Here is a 19606-nt window from a genome sequence, read left to right as displayed (position 1 = left end):
CAAGTTTACTGTATCCCTCTGACCTTCTTATTGACGATAATACACAGAAATTGCATCGGAATTAAATAGAAATATCACAATGCTGACTTAGGTACAAGAAGACTGACTCTTCTTACTGACTATGTTTTGAACCATTCCTGTGACACTAGTTATGAATTCCAATGCTTCACTTTAGGTTAACTGTATCACTTGGACCTTCTTATTGACGATGAAACACAGAAATTGCATCGGAATTAAATAGAAAAGGCACAATGCCGACTTAAGTACAAGAAGACTGACTCTTCTTACTGTCTATGATTTGAATCATTCCTGTGACACTAGTTATAGATTCCGATGCTTAACTTCAGTTCAACTGTATCCCTCTGTCCTTCTTATTGACGATGAAACACAGAAATTGCATCGGAATTAAATACAAAAGGCACAATGCCGACTTAAGTACAAGAAGGATGACTCTTCCTACTGTCTATGTTTTGAACCATTCCTGTGACACTTGTTATAGATTCCGATGCTTCACTTCAGGTTTTCTGTATCCCTCTGACCTTCTTATTGACGATGAAACACAGAAATTGCATCGGAATTAAATACGAAATGCACAATGCCGACTCAAGTTTAAGAAGACTGACACTTCCTACTGTCTATGTTTTGAACCATTCCTGTGACACTTGTTATAGATTCCGATGCTTCACTTCAGGTTTACTGTATCCCTCTGACTTTCCTATTGACGATGAAACAGAGAAATTGCATCGGAAGTAAATAGAAAAGGCACAATGCCGACTTAAGTACAAGAAGACTGACTCTTCTTACTTACTATGTTTTGAACATTTCCTGTGAGACCAGTTTTAGATTCCGATGCTTCACTAAATGTTAACTGTATCCCTTGGACCTTCGTATTGACGATGAAACACAGAAATTGCATCGGAATTAAATACAAAAGGCACCATGCCGACTTAAGTACAAGAAGACAGACTCTTCTTACTGACTATGTTTTGAACCATTCCTGTGACACTTGTTATAGATTCCGATGCTTCACTTCAGGTTTACTGTATCCCTCTGACTTTCCTATTGACGATGAAACAGAGAAATTGCATCGGAATTAAATAGAAAAGGCACAATGCCGACATAAATACAAGAAGACTGACTCTTCCTACTGTCAATGTTTTGAACCATTCCTGTGACACTAGTTATAGATTCCGTTGCTTCACTTCAAGTTTACTGTATCCCCCTGACCTTCTTATTGACGATGAAACACAGAAATTGCATCGGAATTAAATACAAAAGGCACAATGCCGACTCAAGTACAAGAAGACTGACACTTCCTACTGTCTATGTTTTGAACCATTCCTGTGAGACTAGTTATACATTCCGATGCTTCACTTCAGGTTTACTGTATCCCTCTGACCTTCATCTTGATGATGAAACCCAGAAATTGAATCTGAATTAAACAGAAAAGGCACAATGCCGACTTAAGTACAAGAAGACTGACTCTTCTTACTGTCTGTGATTTGAACCATTCCTGTGACACTTGTTATAGATTCCGATGCTTCACTTCAGGTGTACTGTATACCTTGGACCCTCTTATTGACGAAAAAACACAGAAATTGCATCGGAACTAAATACAAAAGGCACAATGCCGACTCAAATACAAGATGACTGGCTCTTTTGCTCACTATGCTTTGAACCTTTCCTGTGAGACCGGTATTAGATTCCGATGCTTCACTTCAGGTTTACTGTATCCCTTGGACCTTCTTATTGACGACGAAACACAGAAAATTCATCGGAATTGAATAGAAAAGGCACAATGCCGACTTAAGTACAAGAAGAATGACTCTTCTTACTGACTATGCTTTGAACATTTCCTGTGAGACCAGTTTTAGATTCCGATGCTTCACTATATGTTTACTGTATATCTTGGACCTTCTTAATGACGATGAAACACAGAAATAGCATCGGAATTTAATACAAAAGGCACCATGCCGACTTAAGTACAAGAAGACTGCCCCTTCCTACTGACTATGTTTTGAACCATTCCTGTGACACTAGTTATAGAATCTGATGCTTCACTTCAGTTTTACTGTATCCCTCTGACCTTCTTATTGACGATGAAACACAGAAATTGCATCGGAATTAAATACAAAAGGCACAATGCCGACTTAAGTACAAGAAGACTGTCTCTCCCTACTGTCTATGTTTTGAACGATTCCTGTGACACTAGTTATAGATTCCGGTGCCTCACTTCAGGTTTACTGTATACCTTGGACCTTCTTATTGACAATGAAAAACAGAAATTGCATCGGAATTAAATACAAAAGGCACAATGCCGACTTCAGTACAAGAAGACTGACTCTTCTTACTGACTATGTTTTGAACCATTCCTGTGCCACTAGTTATAGATTCCGATGCTTCACATCAGGTTTACTGTATCCCTCTGACTTTCCTATTGACGATGAAACAGAGAAATTGCATCGGAATTAAATAGAAAAGGCACAATGCCGACTTAAGTACAAGAAGACTGACTCTTCCTACTGTCAATTTTTTGAACCATTCCTGTGACACTAGTTATGGATTCCGATGCTTCACTTCAGGTTTACTGTGTCCCTCTTACCTTCTTATTAACAAAGAAACACAGAAATTGCGTCGGAATTAAATACAAAAGGCACAATGCCGACTCAAGTACAAGAAGACTGACACTTCCTACTGTCTATGTTTTGTACCATTCCTGTGAGACTAGTTATACATTCCGATGCTTCACTTCAGGTTTACTGTATCCCTCGGACCTTCATCTTGATGATGAAACCCAGAAATTGCATCGGAGTTAAACAGAAAAGGCACAATGCCGACTTAAGTACAAGAAGACTGACTCTTCTTACTGTCTGTGATTTGAACCATTCCTGTGACACTTGTTATAGATTCCGATGCTTCACTTCAGGTGTACTGTATCCCTTGGACCCTCTTATTGACGATGAAACACAGAAATTGCATTATAATTAAATACAAAAGGCACAATGCCGACTCAAATACAAGATGACTGACTCTTCTTACTCACTATGCTTTGAACCTTTCCTGTGAGAGCGGTTTTAGTTTCCGATGCTTCACTTCAGGTTTACTGTATCCACTGGACCTTTTTATTGATGACGAAACACAGAAATTGCATCGGAATTAAATACAAAAGGCACAATGCCGACTCAAATACAAGATGACTGGGTCTGTTGCTCACTATGCTTTGAACCTTTCCTGTGAGACCGGTATTAGATTCCGATGCTTCACTTCAGGTTTACTGTATCCCTTGGACCTTCTTATTGACGACGAAACACAGAAATTTCATCGGAATTAAATAGAAAAGGCACAATGCCGACTTAAGTACAAGAAGAATGACTCTTCTTACTGACTATGCTTTGAACATTTCCTGTGAGACCAGTTTTAGATTCCGATGCTTCACTATATGTTTACTGTATATCTTGGGCCTTCTTATTGACGATGAAACACAGAAATTGCACTGGAATTAAATACAAAACTCACAATGCCGACTTAAGTAGAAGAAGACTGTCTCTCCCTACTGTCTATGTTTTGAACCATTCCTGTGACACTAGTTATAGATTCCGGTGCCTCACTTCAGGTATGCTGTATACCTTGGACCTTCTTATTGACAATGAAAAACAGAAATTGCATCGGAATTAAATACAAAAGGCACATTGCCGACTTCAGTACAAGAAGACTGACTCTTCCTACTGTCTACGATTTGAACCATCCCTGTGACACTAGTTATAGATTCCGATGCTTCACTTCAGGTTTACTGTATCCCTCAGACCATCTTATTGACGATGAAACACAGAAATTGCATCGGAATTAAATAGAAAATGCACAATGCTGACTTAAGTACAAGAAGACTGACTCTTCTTACTGTCTATGTTTGAACCATTAGTGTGACACTAGTTATAGATTCCGATGCCTCACTTCAGGTTTACTGTATCCCCTTGCCCTTCTTATTGAAGATGAAACACAGAAGTTGCATCAAAATTAAATACAAAAGGCACAATGCCGACTTAAGTACAAGAAGACTGACTCTTCCTACTGTCTATGCTTTGAACCATTCCTGTGACACTAGTTATAGATTCTGATGCCTCACTTCAGGTTCACTGTATCCCTCTGACCCTCTTATTGACGATGAAACACAGAAATTGCAACGGAATTAAATACAAAAATCTCAATGCCGACTTAAGTACAAGAAGACTGACTCTTCCTACTGTCTACGTTTTGAACCATCCCTGTGACACAAGTTATAGATTCCGATGATTCACTTCAAGCCTTCTGTATCACTCTGACTTTCTTATTGATGATAAAACACAGAAATTGCATCGGTATTAAATAGAAAAGGCTCAATGCTGACTTAAGTACAAGAAGACTGACTCTTCTTACTGACTATGTTTTGAACCATTCCTGTGACTCTAGTTATGGATTCCGATGCTTCACTTTAGGTTTACTGTATCACATGGACCTTCTTATTGACGATGAAACACAGAAATTGCATCGGAATTAAATACAAAAGGCACAATGCCGACTTAAGGACAAGATGACTGACTCTTCTTACTGTCAATGCTTTTAACCATTCCTGTGACACTAGTTATAGATTCCGATGCGTCACTTCAGGTTTGCTGTATACCTCTGACCGCCTTATTAACGATGAAACTTAGAAATTGCATCGGAATTAAATACAAGAGGGACAATGCCGACTCAAATACACGATGACTGGCTCTTCTTAATCTCTATGTTTTGAACCTTTCCTGTGAGACCGGTTTTAGATTCCGATGCTTCACTTCAGGTTTACTGTATCCCATGGACCTTGTTATTGACGACGAAACTCAGAAATTGCATCGGAATTAAAAGAAAAGGCACAATGCCGATTTAAGTACAAGAAGACTGACTCTTCTTACTGACTATGTTTTGCACATTTCCTGTGAGACCAGTTTTACATTCCGATGCTTCACTATATGTTTACTGTGTCCCTTGGACCTTCTTATTGACGATGAAACACAGAAATTGCATCGGAATTAAATACAGAGGGCACCATGCCGACTTAAGTACAAGAAGGCTGACTCATCTTACTGACTATGTTTTGAACCATTCCTGTGTCACTAGTTATAGATTCCGATGCTTCACTTCAGGTTTACTGTATCCCTTGGACTTTCTTATTGACGATGAAACACAGAAGTTGCATCGGAATTAAATACAAAAGGCACATTGCCGACTTAAGTACAAGAAGACTAACTCTTCCTACTTTCTATGTTTAGAACCATTCCTGTGACACTAGTTATGGATTCTGATGCCTCACTTCAGGTTTACTGTATCAATCTGACCCTCTTATTGACGATGAAACATATAAATTGCATCAGAATTACATACAAAAATCACAATGCCGACTTAAGTACTAGAAGATTGACTCTTAATACTGTCTACGTTTTCAAGCATCCCTGTGACACTAGTTATAGATTCAGATGCTTCACTTCAAGTTTATGTATCCCTCAGACCTTCGTATTGTCGATAAATCACAGAAATAGCATCGGAATTAAATAGAAAAGGCACAATGCTGACTTAAGTACAAGAAGACTGACTCTTCTGACTGACTATGTTTTGAACCATTCCTGTAACACTAGTTATAGATTCCAATGCTTCACTTTTGGTTTACTGTATCACTTGGACCTTCTTATTGACGACGAAACACAGAAATTGCATCGGAATTAAATACAAAAGGCACAATGCCGACTTAAGTACAAGAAGACTGACTCTTCCTACTGACTATGCTTTGAAGCATTCCTGTGACACTAGTTATAGATTCTGATGCCTCACTTCAGGTTCACTGTATCCCTCTGACCCTCTTATTGACGATGAAACACAGAAATTGCATCGGAATTAAATACAAAAATCACAATGCCGACTTAAGTACAAGAAGACTGACTCTTCCTACTGTCTACGTTTTGAACCATCCCTGTGACACAAGTTATAGATTCCGATGATTCACTTCAAGCTTTCTGTATCACTCTGACCTTCTTATTGATGATAAAACACAGAAATTGCATAGGTATTAAATAGAAAAGGCTCAATGCTGACTTAAGTACAAGAAGACTGACTCTTCTTACTGACTATGTTTTGAACCATTCCTGTGACACTAGTTATAGATTCCGATGCTTCACTTTAGGTTTACTGTATCACATGGACCTTCTTATTGACGATGAAACACAGAAATTGCATCGGAATTATATACAAAAGGCACAATGCCGACTTAAGTACAAGATGACTGACTCTTCTTACTGTCAATGCTTTTAACCATTCCTGTGACACTAGTTATAGATTCCGATGCGTCACTTCAGGTCTGCTGTATACCTCTGACCGCCTTATTGACGATGAAACTTAGAAATTGCATCGGAATTAAATACAAGAGGGACAATGCCGACTCAAATACACGATGACTGGCTCTACTTAATCTCTATGTTTTGATCCTTTCCTGTGAGACCGGTTTTAGATTCCGATGCTTCACTTCAGGTCTACTGTATCCCTTGGGCCTTCTTATTGACGACGAAACACAGAAATTGCATCGGAATTAAATAGAAAAGGCACAATGCCGACTTAAGTACAAGAAGGCTGACTCATCTTACTGACTATGTTTGAACAATTCCTGTGACACTTGTTATGGATTCCGATGCTTCACTTCAGGCTTACTGTATCCCTCTGACATTCTTATTGACGATGAAACAGAGAAATTGCATCGGTATTAATTAGAAAAGGCACAATGCTGACTTAAGTACAAAAAGACTGACTCTTCTTACTGTCTATGTTTTGAACCATTCCTGTGTCACTAGTTATAGATTCCGATGCTTCACTTCAGGTTTACTGTATCCCTTGGAATTTCTTATTGACGATGAAACACATAAGTTGCATCGGAATTAAATACAAAAGGCACATTGCTGACTTAAGTACAAGAAGACTAACTCTTCCTACTGTCTATGTTTTGAACCATTCCTGTGACACTAGTTATGGATTCTGATGCCTCACTTCAGGTTTACTGTATCCATCTGACCGTCTTATTGACGATGAAACATAGAAATTGCATCAGAATTACATACAAAAGTCACAATGCCGACTTAAGTACAAGAAGATTGACTCTTCATACTGTCTACGTTTTCAACCATCCCTGTGACACTAGTTATAGATTCAGATGCTTCACATGAAGTTTATGTATCCCTCTGACCTTCGTATTGTCGATAAAACACAGAAATAGCATCGGAATTAAATAGGAAAGGCACAATGCTGACTTAAGTACAAGAAGACTGACTCTTCTTACTGACTTTGTTTTGAACCATTCCTGTGACACTAGTTATAGATTCCGATGCTTCACTTTAGGTTTACTGTATCACTTGGACCTTCTTATTGACGACGAAACACAGAAATTGCATCGGAATTAAATAGAAAATGCACAATGCTGACTTAAGTACAAGAAGACTGACTCTTCTTACTGTCTATGCTTTGAAGCATTCCTGTGACACTAGTTATAGATTCCGATGCCTCACTTCAGGTTTACTGTATCCCTTTGACCTTCTTATTGAAGATGAAACACAGAAGTTGCATCGGAATTAAATACAAGAGGGACAATGCCGACTCAAATTTACGATGACTGGCTCTTCTTAATCTCTATGTTTTGATCCTCTCCTGTGTGACCGGTTTTAGATTCCGATGCTTCACTTCAGGTTTACTGTATTCCTTGGGCCTTCTTATTGACGACGAAACACAGAAATTGCATCGGAATTAAATAGAAAAGGCACAATGCCGATTTAAGTACAAGAAGACTGACTCTTCTACCTGACTATGTTTTGCACATTTCCTGTGAGACAAGTTTTAGATTGCGATGCTTCACTATATGTTTACTGTATCCCTTGGACCTTCTTATTGACGATGAAACACAGAAATTGCATCGGAATTAAATACAAAGGGTACCATGCCGACTTAAGTACAAGAAGGCTGACTCATCTTACTGTCTATGTTTTGAACCATTCCTGTGTCACTAGATATAGATTCCGATGCTTCACTTCAGGTTTACTGAATCCCTTGGACTTTCTTATTGACGATGAAACACAGAAGTTGCATCGGAATTAAATACAAGAGGCACATTGCCGACTTAAGTACAAGAAGGCTAACTCTTCCTACTGTCTATGTTTGAACCATTCCTGTGACACTAGTTATGGATTCTGATGCCTCACTTCAGGTTTACTGTATCCCTCTGACCCTCTTATTGACGATGAAACATAGAAATTGCATCAGAATTAAATACAAAAATGACAATGCCGACTTAAGTACAAGAAGATTGACTCTTCATACTGTCTACGTTTTCAACCATCCCTGTGACACTTGTTATAGATTCAGATGCTTCACTTGAAGTTTATGTATCCCTCTGACCTTCGTATTGTCGATAAAACACAGAAATAGCATCGGAATTAAATTGCAAATGCACAATGCTGACTTAAGTACAAGAAGACTGACTCTTCTTACTGACTATGTTTTGAACCATTCCTGTGACACTAGTAATAGATTCCGATGCTGCACTTTAGGTTTACTGTATCACTTGGACCTTCTTATTGACGATGAAACACAGAAATTGCATCGGAATTTAATACAAAAGGCACAATGACGACTTAAGTACAAGAAGACTGACTCTTCTTACTGTCAATGTTTTAACCATTCCTGTGACACTAGTTATAGATTCCGATGCTTCACTTCAGGTTTACTGTATACCTCTGACCTTCTTATTGACGATGAAACTTAGAAATTGCATCGGAATTAAATACAAAAGGAACAATGCCCACTCAAATACAAGAAGACCGACTCTTCTTACTGACTATGATTTGAACATTTCCTGTGAGACCAGATTTAGATTCCGATGCTTCACTATATGTTTACTCTATCCCTCGGACCTTCTAATTGACGATGAAACACAGAAATTGCATCGGAATTAAATGCAAAAGGCACCATGCCGACTTAAGTACAAGAAGACAGACTCTTCTTACTGACTATGATTTGAACCATTCCTGTGACACTTGTTACAGATTCCGATGCTTCACGTCAGGTTTACTGTATCCCTCTGACTTTCTTATTGACGATGAAACAGAGAAATTGCATCGGAATTAAATAGAAAAGGCACAATACCGACTTAAGTACAAGTAGACTGACTCCTCTTACTGTCTATGTTTTGAACCATTCCTGTGACACTACTTATAGATTCCGATGCCTAACTTCAGGTTTACTGTATCCCTTTGACCTTCTTATTGACGATGAAAGACAGAAATTGCATCGGAATTAAATACAAAAGGCACAATGCCGAAATAAGTACAAGAAGACAGACTCTTCCTACTGTATACGATTTGAACCATCCCTGTGACACTAGTTATAGATTCCGATGCTTCACTTCAGGTTTACTGTATCCCCCTCACCTTCTTATTGACGATGAAACACAGAAATTGCATCGGAATTAAATAGAAAAGGCACAAAGCGGACTTAAGTACAAGAAGACTGACTCTTCTTACTTACTATGTTTTGAACCATTCCTGTGACACTAGTTATAAATTCCGATGCCTCACTTCAGGTTTACTGTATCCCTTGGACCTTCTTATTGACGATGAAACACAGAAGTTACATCATAATTAAATACAAAAGGCACAATGCCGACTTAAGTACAAGAAGACTGACTCTTCCTACTGTCTATGTTTTGAATCATTCCTGTGACACTAGTTATAGATTCTGATGCCTCACTTCAGGTTCACTGTATCCCTCTGACCCTCGTATTGACGATGAAACACAGAAATTGCATCGGAATTAAATACAAAAATCACATTGCCGACATAAGTACAAGATGACAGATTCTTCCCACTGTCTACGTTTTGAACCATCCCTGTGACACTAGTTATAGATCCCGATGCTCAACTTCAGGTTTACTGTATACCTCTGACCTTCTTATTGACGACGAAACATAGAAATTGCATCGGAATTAAATACACAAGGCACAACGCCGACTCAAATACAAGATGACTGGCTCTTCTTACTCTCTATGTTTTGAGCCTTTCCTATGAGACCAGTTCCAGATTCCGATGCTTCACTTCTAGTTTACTGTATCCCTTGGACCTTCTTATTGACGACGAAACACAGAAATGGCATCGGAATTAAATAGAAAAGGCACAATGCCGACTTAAGTACAAGAAGACTGACTCTTCTTACTGACTATGATTTGAACATTTCCTGTGAGACCAGTTTTAGATTCCGATGCTTCACCATATGTTTACTGTAACTCTTGGACTTTCTTATTGACGATGCAAAACAGAAATTGCATCGGAATTAAACAGAAAAGGCACAATGCTGACTTAAGTACAAGAAGACTGACTTTTCTTACTGTCTATGTCTTGAACCATTCCTATGACACTAGTTATAGATTCCGATGCCTCACTTCAGGTTTACTGTATCCCTTGGACCTTCTTATTGCCGATCAAACACAGAAGTTGCATCGGAATTAAAAACAAAAGGCACAATGGCGACTTAAGTACAAGAAGACTGACTCTTCCTACTATCATTGTTTTGAACCATTCCTTTGACACTAGTTATAGATTCAGATGGCTCACTTCAGGTTTACTGTATCGCTCTGACCCTCTCATTGACGATGAAACACAGAAATTGCATCGGAATTAAATACAAAAATCACAATGCCGACTTAAGTACAAGAAGACTGACTCTTCTTACTGTCTACGTTTTGAACCATTCCTGTGACACTAGTTATAGATTCCGATGCTTCACTGTAGGTTTACTGTATCACTGGGACCTTCTTATTGACGATGAAACACAGAAATTGTATCGGAATTAAATACAAAAGGCACAATGCCGACTTAAGTACAAGAGGACAGACTCTTCTTACTGTCAATGTTTTCAACTATTCCTGTGACACTAGTTATAGATTCCAATGCTTCACTTCAGGTTTACTGTATACCTCTATTCTTCTTATTGACGATGAAACTTAGAAATTGCATCGGAATTAAATACAAAAGGCACAATGCCGACTCAAATACAAGAAGACTGACTCTTCTTACTGACTATGTTTTGAACCATTCCTGGGACACTAGTTATAGATTGCGATGCTTCACATCAGGCTTACTGTATCCCTTGGACCTTCTTATTGACGATGAAACACAGAAATTGCATCGGAATTAAATACAAAAGGCACAATGCCGACTCAAGTACAAGAAGAATGACTCTTCCTACTGTCTATGTTTTTTACCATTCCTGTGACACTAGTTATACATTCCGATGCTTCACTTCAGGTTTACTGTATCCCTTGGACCTTCTTATTGACGATGAAACACAGAAATTGCATCGGAATTAAATACAAAAGGCACAATGCCGACTTAAGTACAAGAAGACTGACTCTTCTTACTGTCTATGACTTGAACCATTCCTGTGTCACTAGTTATAGATTCCGATTCTTCACTGCAGGTGTGCTGTATCCCTTGGACCTTCTTATTGACGATGAAACACAGAAATTGCATCGGAATTAAATACAAAAGGCACAATGCCTACTTAAGTACAAGTAGACTGACTCTTCTCACTGTCTATGATTTGAACCTTTCCTGTGACACTAGTTATAGATTCTGATGCCTCACTGCAGGTTTATTGTACCCCTCTGACCCTCTCATTGACGATGAAACACAGAAATTGCATCGGAATTAGATACAAAAGGCACAATGCCGACTTAAGTACAAGAATACTGACTCTTCCTACTGTCTACGTTTTGAACCATCCCTGTGACACTAGTTATAGATTCCGATGCTTCACTTCAGGTTTACTGTATCCCTCTGACCTTCTTATTGACAATAAAACACAGAAATTGCATCGGAATTAAATACAAAAGGCACAATGCCGACTTAAGTACAAGAAGACTGACTCTTTTTACAGTCAATGTTTTTAACCATTCCTGTGACACTAGTTGTAGATTGTGATGCCTTACTTCAGGCTTACTGAATCCCTTGGACCTTCTTATTGACGATGAAACACAGAAATTGCATCGGAATTAAATACAAAAGACACAATGCCCACTTAAGTACAAGACGACTGACTCTTCTTACTGACTATGTTTTGAACATTTCCTGTGAGACCAGTTTTAGATTCCGATGCTTCACAAAACGTTTACTGTTTCCCTTGGAACTTCTAACTGACGATGAAACACAGAAATTGCATCGGAATTAAATACAAAAGGCACCATGCCGACTTAAGTACAAGAAGACTGACTCATCTTACTGTCTATGTTTTGAACCACTCCTGTGACACTAGTTAAAAATTCCGATGCCTCACTTCAGGTTTACTGTATCCCTTGGACCTTCGTATTGACGATGAAACACAGAAGTTGCATCGGAATTAAATACAAATGGCACAATGCCGACTTAAGTACAAGAAGACTGACTCTTCCTACTGTCTATGTTTTGAACCATTCCTGTGACACTAGTTGTAGATTCTGATGCCTCACTTCAGGTTTACTGTATCCCTCTGACCCTCTTATTGACGATGAAACATAGAAATTGCATCAGAATTACATACAAAAATCACAATGCCGACTTAAGTACAAGAAGATTGACTCTTCATACTGTCTACGTCTTCAACCATCCCTGTGACACTAGTTATAGATTCCGATGCTTCACTTCAGGCTTATTGTATCCCTCTGACATTCGTATTGACGATGAAACAGGGAAATTGCATCGGTATTAATTAGAAAAGGCACAATGCTGACTTAAGTACAAAAAGACTGACTCTTCCTACTGGCTATGTTTTGAACCATTCCTGTGTCACTAGTTATAGATTCCGATGCTTCACTTCAGGTTTACTGTATCCCTTGGACTTTCTTATTGACGATAAAACACAGAAGTTGCATCGGAATTAAATACAAAAGGCACATTGCCGACTTAAGTACAAGAAGACTAACTCTTCCTACTGTCTATGTTTTGAACCATTCCTGTGACACTGGTTATGGACTCTGATGCCTCACTTCAGGTTTACTGTATCCCTCTGACCCTCTTATTGACGATGAAACATAGAAATTGCATCAGAATTACATACAAAAATCACAATGCCGACTTAAGTACAAGAAGATTGACTCTTCATACTGTCTACGTCTTCAACCATCCCTGTGACACTAGTTATAGATTCAGATGCTTCACTTGAAGTTTATGTATCCCTCTGACCTTCGTATTGTCGATAAAACTCAGAAATAGCATCGGAATTGAATAGGAAAGGCATAATGCTGACTTAAGTACAAGAAGACTGACTCTTCTTACTGACTATGTTTTGAACCATTCCTGTGACACTAGTTATAGATTCCGATGCTTCACTTTAGGTTTACTGTATCACTTGGACCTTCTTATTGACGATGAAACACAGAAATTGCATCGGAATTTAATACAAAAGGCACAATGCCGACTTTAGTACGAGAAGACTGACTTTTCTTACTGTCAATGTTTTAACCATTCCTGTGACACTAGTTATAGATTCCGAAGCTTCACTTCAGGTTTACTGTATACCTCTGACCTTCTTATTGACGATGAAACTTAGAAATAGCATCGGAATTAAATACAAAAGGCACAATGCTGACTCAAATACAAGAAGACCGACTCTTCTTACTGACTATGATTTGAACATTTCCTGTGAGACCAGTTTTAGATTCCGATGCTTCACTATATGTTTACTCTATCCCTCGGACCTTCTAATTGACGATGAAACACAGAAATTGCATCGGAATTAAATGCAAAAGGCACCATGCCGACTTAAGTACAAGAAGACAGACTCTTCTTACTGACTATGATTTGAACCATTCCTGTGACACTTGTTATAGATCCCGATGCTTCACGTCAGGTTTACTGTAACCCTCTGACTTTCTTATTGACGATGAAACACAGAAATTGCATCGGATTTAAATAGAAAAGGCACAATACCGACTTAAGTACAAGTAGACTGACTCCTCTTACTGTCTATGTTTTGAACCATTCCTGTGACACTACTTATAGATTCCGATGCCTCACTTCAAGTTTACTGTATCCCTTGGACCTTCTTATTGACGATGAAAGACAGAAATTGCATCGGAATTAAATACAAAAGGCACAATGCCGAAATAAGTACAAGAAGACAGACTCTTCCTACTGTCTACGTTTTGAACCATCTCAGTGACACTAGGTATAGATTCCGATGCTTCACTTCAGGTTTACTGTATCCCCCTCACCTTCGTATTGACGATGAAACACAGAAATTGCTTCGGAATTAAATAGAAAAGGCACAATGCTGACTTAAGTACAAGAAGACTGACTCTTCTTACTTACTATGTTTTGAACCATTCCTGTGACACTAGTTATAAATTCCGATTCCCTCACTTCAGGTTTACTGTATCCCTTGGACCTTCTTATTGCCGATCAAACACAGAAGTTGCATCGGAATTAAAAACAAAAGGCACAATGGCGACTTAAGTACAAGAAGACTAACTCTTCCTACTGTCTTTGTTTTGAACCATTCCTTTGACACTAGTTATAGATTCAGATGGCTCACTTCAGGTTTACTGTATCGCTCTGACCCTCTCATTGACGATGAAACACAGAAATTGCATCGGAATTAAATACAAAAATCACAATGCCGACTTAAGTACAAGAAGACTGACTCTTCTTACTGTCTACGTTTTGAACCATCCCTGTGACACTTGTTATAGATTCCGATGCTTCACTTCAAGTTTACTGTATCCCTCTGACCTTCGTATAGACGATGAAACACAGAAATTGCATCGGAATTAAATACAAAAATCACATTGCCGACATAAGTACAAGATGACAGATTCTTCCCACTGTCTACGTTTTGAACCATCCCTGTGACACTAGTTATAGATTCCGATGCTTCACTTCAGGTTTACTGTATCCCTCTGACCTTCTTATTGACGATGAAACATAGAAATTGCATCGGAATTAAATAGAAAAGGCACAATGCTGACATAAGTACAAGAAGACTGACTCTTCTTACTGTCTATGTTTTGAACCATTCCTGTGACACTAGTTATAGATTCTGATGCCTCACTTCAGGTTCACTGTATCCCTCTGACCCTCGTATTGACGATGAAACACAGAAATTGCATCGGAATTAAATACAAAAGTCACATTGCCGACATAAGTACAAGATGACAGATTCTTCCCACTGTCTACGTTTTGAACCACCCCTGTGCCACTAGTTATAGATCCCGATGCTTAACTTCAGGTTTACTGTATACCTCTGACCTTCTTATTGACGACGAAACATAGAAATTGCATCGGAATTAAATACACAAGGCACAATGCCGACTCAAATACAAGATGACTGGCTCTTCTTACTCTCTATGTTTTGAGCCTTTCCTATGAGACCAGTTCTGGATTCCGATGCTTCACTTCTGGTTTACTGTATCCCTTGGACCTTCTTATTGACGACGAAACACAGAAATGGCATCGGAATTAAATAGAAAAGGCACAATGCCGACTTAAGTACAAGAAGACTGACTCTTCTTATTGACTATGATTTGAACATTTCCTGTGAGACCAGTTTTAGATTCCGATGCTTCACCAAATGTTTACTGTATCCCTTGGACTTTCTTATTGACAATGCAAAACAGAAACTGCATCGGAATTAAACAGAAAAGGCACAATGCTGACTTTAGTACAAGAAGACTGACTTTCCTTACTGTCTACGTTTTGAACCATTCCTGTGACACTAGTTATAGATTCCGATGCCTCACTTCAGGTTTACTGTATCCCTTGGACCTTCTTATTGCCGATGAAACACAGAAGTTGCATCGGAATTAAAAACAAAAGGCACAATGGCGACTTAAGTACAAGAAGACTGACTCTTCCCACTGTCTATGTTTTGAACCATTCCTGTGACACTAGTTATAGGTTCTGATGCCTCACTTCAGGTTTACTGTATCGCTCTGACCCTCTTATTGACGATGAAACACAGAAATTGCATCGGAATTAAATACAAAAACACAATGCCGACTTAAGTACAAGAAGACTGACTCTTCTTACTGTCTACGTTTTGAACCATCCCTGTGACACTAGTTATAGATTCCGAAGCTTCACTTCAAGTTTACTGTATCCCTCTGACCTTCTTATTGACGATAAAACACAGAAATTGCATCGGAATTAAATAGAAAAGGCACATTGCTGACTTAAGTACAAGAAGACTGACTCTTCTTACTGACTATGTTTTGAACCATTCCTGTGACACTAGTTATCGATTCCGATGCTTCACTTTAGGTTTACTGTATCACTTGGACCTTCTTACTGACGATGAAACACAGAAATTGCATCGGAATTGAATACAAAAGGCACAATGCCGACTTAAGTACAAGAGGACAGACTCTTCTTACTGTCAATGTTTTTAACCATTCCTGTGACACTAGTTATACATTCCGATGCTTCACTTCAGGTTTACTGTATCCCTCTGACCTTCTTCTTGATGATGAAACACAGAAATTGCATCGGAATTAAATCGAAAAGGCACAATGCCGACTTAAGTACAAGAAGACTGACTCTTCTTACTGTCTATGATTTGAACCATTCCTGTGTCACTAGCTATAGATTCCGATTCTTCACTTCAGGTGTGCTGTATCCCTTGGACCTTCTTATTGACGATGAAACACAGAAATTGCATCGGAATTAAATACAAAAGGCACAATGCTTACTTAAGTACAAGTAGACTGTCTCTTCTTACTGTCTATGATTTGAACCATTCCTGTGACACTAGTTATAGATTCTGATGCCTCACTGCAGGGTTATTGTACCCCTCTGACCCTCTCATTACGATGAAACACAGAAATTGCATTGGAATTAAATACAAAACGCACAATGCCGACCTAAGTACAAGAATACTGACTCTTCCTACTGTCTACGTTTTGAACCATCCCTGTGACACTAGTTATAGTTTCCGATGCTTCACTTCAGGTTTACTGTATCCCTCTGACCTTCTTATTGACGATAAAACACAGAAATTGCATCGGAATTATATAGAAAAGGCACAATACCGACTTAAGTACAAGTAGACGGACTCCTCTTACTGTCTATGTTTTGAACCATTCCTGTGACACTTGTTATAGATTCCGATGCTTCACGTCAGGTTTACTGTATCCCTCTGACTTTCTTATTGACGATGAAACAGAGAAATTGCATCGGAATTAAATAGAAAAGGCACAATACCGACTTAAATACAAGTAGACTGACTCCTCTTACTGTCTATGTTTTGAACCATTCCTGTGACACTACTTATAGATTCCGATGCCTCACTTCAGGTTTACTGTATCCCTTGTACCTTCTTATTGACGATGAAAGACAAAAATTGCATCGGAATGAAATACAAAAGGCACAATGCCGAAATAAGTACAAGAAGACAGACTCTTCCTACTGTCTACGTTTTGAACCATCCCTGTGACACTAGTTATAGATTCCGATGCTTCACTTCAGGTTTACTGTATCCTCCTCACCTTCTTATTGACGATGAGACACAGAAATTGCATTGGAATTAAATAGAAAAGGCACAATGCTGACTTAAATACAAGAAGACTGACTCTTCTTACTTACTGTGTTTTGAACCATTCCTGTGACACTAGTTATAAATTCCGATGCCTCACTTCAGGTTTACTGTATCCCTTGGACCTTCTTATTGACGATGAATCACAGAAGTTACATCATAATTAAATACAAAAGGCACAATGCCGACTTAAGTACAAGATGACTGACTCTTCCTACTGTCTATGTTTTGAATCATTCCTGTGACACTAGTTATTGATTCTGATGCCTCGCTTCAGGTTCACTGTATCCCTCTGACCCTCGTATTGACGATGAAACACAGAAATTGCATCGGAATTAAATACAAAAATCACATTGCCGACATAAGTACAAGATGACAGATTCTTCCCACTGTCTACGTTTTGAACCATCCCTGTGACACTAGTTATAGATTCCGATGCTTCACTTTAGGTTTACTGTATCCCTCTCACCTTCTTATTGACGATAAAACACAGAAATTGCATCGGAATTAAATAGAAAAGGCACAATGCTGACATAAGTACAAGAAGACTGACTCTTCTTACTGTCTATGTTTTGAACCATTCCTGTGACACTAGTTATAGATACTGATGCCTCACTGCAGGGTTATTGTACCCCTCTGACCCTCTCATTGGCGATGAAACACAGAAATTGCATCGGAATTAAATACAAAAGGCACAATGCCAACTTAAGTACATGAATACTGACTCTTCCTACTGTCTACGTTTTGAACCATCCCTGTGACACTAGTTATAGATTCCGATGCTTCACTTCAGGTTTACTGTATCCCTCTGACCTTCTTATTGACGATAAAACACTGAAATTGCATCGGAATTAAATAGAAAAGGCACAATGCTGACATAAGTACAAGAAGACTGACTCTTCTTACTGTCTATGTTTTGAACCATTCCTGTGACACTAGTTATAGATTCTGATGCCTCACTTCAGGTTGACTGTATCCCTCTGATCCCCGTATTGGCGATGAAACACAGAAATTGCATCGGAATTAAATACAAAAATCACATTGCCGACATAAGTACAAGATGACAGATTCTTTCCACTGTCTACGTTTTGAACCATCCCTGTGACACTAGTTATAGATCCCGATGCTCAACTTCAGGTTTACTGTATACCTCTGACCTTCTTATTGACGACGAATCATAGAAATTGCATCGGAATTAAATACACAAGGCACAATGCCGACTCAAATACAAGATGACTGGCTCTTCTTACTCTCTATGTTTTGAGCCTTTCCTATGAGACCAGTTCTAGATTCCGATGCTTCACTTCTGGTTTACTGTATCCCTTGGACCTTCTTATTGACGACGAAACACAGAAATGGCATCGGAATTAAATAGAAAAGGCACAATGCCGACTTAAGTACAAGAAGACTGACTCTTCTTACTGACTATGTTTTGAACATTTCCTGTGAGACCAGTTTTAGATTCCGATGCTTCACCATATGTTTACTGTATCCCTTGGACTTTCTTATTGACGATGCAAAAAAGAAATTGCATCGGAATTAAACAGAAAAGGCACAATGCTGACTTAAGTACAAGAAGACTGACTTTTCTTACTGTCTATGTTTTGAACCATTCCTGTGACACTAGTTATAGATTCCGATGCCTCACTTCAGGTTTACTGTATCCCTTGGACCTTCTTATTGCCGATGAAACACAGTAGTTGCATCGGAATTAAAAACAAAAGGCACAATGGCGACTTAAGTACAAGAAGACTGACTCTTCCTACTGTCTATGTTTTGAACCATTCCTGTGACACTAGTTATAGATTCTGATACCTCACTTCAGGTTTACTGTATCGCTCTGACCCTCTTATTGACGATGAAACACAGAAATTGCATCGGAATTAAATACAAAAATCACAATGCCGACTTAAGTACAAGAAGACTGACTCTTCTTACTGTCTACGTTTTAAACCATCCCTGTGACACTAGTTATAGATTCCGATGCTTCACTTCAAGTTTACTG

The sequence above is a fragment of the Schistocerca americana genome, unplaced genomic scaffold (assembly GCF_021461395.2).
Source record: "Schistocerca americana isolate TAMUIC-IGC-003095 unplaced genomic scaffold, iqSchAmer2.1 HiC_scaffold_19, whole genome shotgun sequence".
Taxonomy (NCBI): Eukaryota; Metazoa; Arthropoda; class Insecta; order Orthoptera; family Acrididae; genus Schistocerca; species Schistocerca americana.
This window is presented reverse-complemented; position numbering follows the sequence as displayed.